We start from the raw sequence: 1687 nt of genomic DNA, 5'->3' as shown, positions 1-1687 counted from the left end.
CATATGAGTTGCTTGTTATTCATATTCATTAGCACTCCATTGTGTGCCATGAATTTGCAATAGGACTCCAAATTATGCCACCAATTAAATGCAAACAAATAGGATAATATACAGTTGCAGCTGTGCCACAGCGTAGACTGTTGAAAACTACTGCGAATGCTTACCAATAAATCAAGTAAAAGTCTTGAATATATCTTAGCCTGTACAACAATTAGAGCCATTAACCAATTATTTAAAATATTATTTTGGATTAGGACACAGATCATTTATTAATTTCAGCTTATAATTCTGAAAAATGCATATAATTATGAGCTCAATTTTATATGCATTTTCCCTTTTCAGATGGGCCTGAAATGCTCCAAAATTTCTCAAACACATCATCATTTCATCTCTGAAAAACCCGTCAACCAACTACACCTAAGCCTTTGCCTTTCCATTATATATCATTCTTACTTTTGTACCTCGACAAGCAACATCTAAATTATTTTTTGTAGTCTCAAATTGTGTTGGGTTTCGGGTAAGTAGAAAAAATATCAAAAAATATTGAAAAAAAAATGTAAAATAAATAGGAATTATTTTCGATAGAACATTTAAAGGATCAATCATGTGCTGTGGACCTTGTGGTGGCTGCTGTGGACCATGCGGTGGTTGCTGTGGTGGCGGCTGCTTTGGACCTAATGTATGTGGACCGTGTTGTGCGACTGGACCGTGCTTCGGCTGCTGTGGTGGCCCCTGTTGTGGACCTTGTGGTGGCTGTTGCAGTAGTTGTGGACCTTCATGCTAAAACGGATAGATCCTAGGGCCTTAATTGGTGTCAACCGTCCCAATTATGGTTCGTTTTCTAGAAACCCATGAGTCTGCTAACAAATGAATCGAAATATTGGTAGAAAAAATAAATGACATCATGTAAGAATTCAATGGGTGTATTGCTTTACTACTTTGTGCTTCGGTCTTATTTAATAACTTTTACCTTCAAGGTAAAAAAAAAAAAAATTAAATATGTACACGATTTATTAAGGATATGAAAAATGTAAAAATAACTGTTCGTTGAATTGATTTTCCATTGCCAACAGCCATAAATTATAATCGCATATCCCATTAAACTAATTTCTTGTTTACACGCTTTTGATTAAATTACAGTTTAATAAACTGACGGAACATAATAATATTTGGCATATTTACTGACCTAAATTACAGTCACTGTCATACCGATATCTTAACACCCTAATAACTCAAAATATTCGGAAAATCTTTAGTAATGATGAAATTGTGATTATCATGAAATTACCTTTTTGAATTACAGTACAGAGATAAGGGAATAAAATGGTCTAATCTCATTCAGTGAAAGATAAAAATGAAACCATAAAAATAAAGCTGGTTTTTGGCTCAAGTCTCTTATGCGTTGAGTTGCAAACATTGCGATAAAGCTAAAATCCGAAACATTGGATATAAGTCGTATGTGCATGAGGCTGTCATGAAGGGATAACAGTCACCCGACCACAAAGCGGGAGTGCTGCCAACTCTATTTAACTGTTTGCCAAGCTGTCAAGCGCTAGCTAACTGCCACAGTGCCACACAAACAAATACACCCACACACACATGGATCGAGTGCTGAACATTTTTGGGGACTTTGGGTTTGATATTTGTGCGGACGGGGGGAGAGTGGTGAGTGGGGGGCAGGGATTCT

General features: G+C 36.3%; 1 long non-coding RNA gene across 1 annotated transcript; it reads left to right on the top strand.

Annotated features, from left to right (window-relative positions):
* Nucleotides 1-444: 444 nt before the first annotated feature.
* On the top strand, nucleotides 445-873 carry LOC117780274. The gene is made up of 2 exons (XR_004617069.1): nucleotides 445-517; nucleotides 586-873. It is a non-coding gene; the product is annotated as an uncharacterized LOC117780274 (long non-coding RNA).
* The last annotated feature ends 814 nt before the right edge of the window (nucleotides 874-1687 follow it).

This window comes from Drosophila innubila (assembly GCF_004354385.1).
Source record: "Drosophila innubila isolate TH190305 chromosome 2L unlocalized genomic scaffold, UK_Dinn_1.0 4_B_2L, whole genome shotgun sequence".
In the NCBI taxonomy this organism is placed as follows: domain Eukaryota; kingdom Metazoa; phylum Arthropoda; class Insecta; order Diptera; family Drosophilidae; genus Drosophila; species Drosophila innubila.
This window is presented reverse-complemented; position numbering and strand designations above follow the sequence as displayed.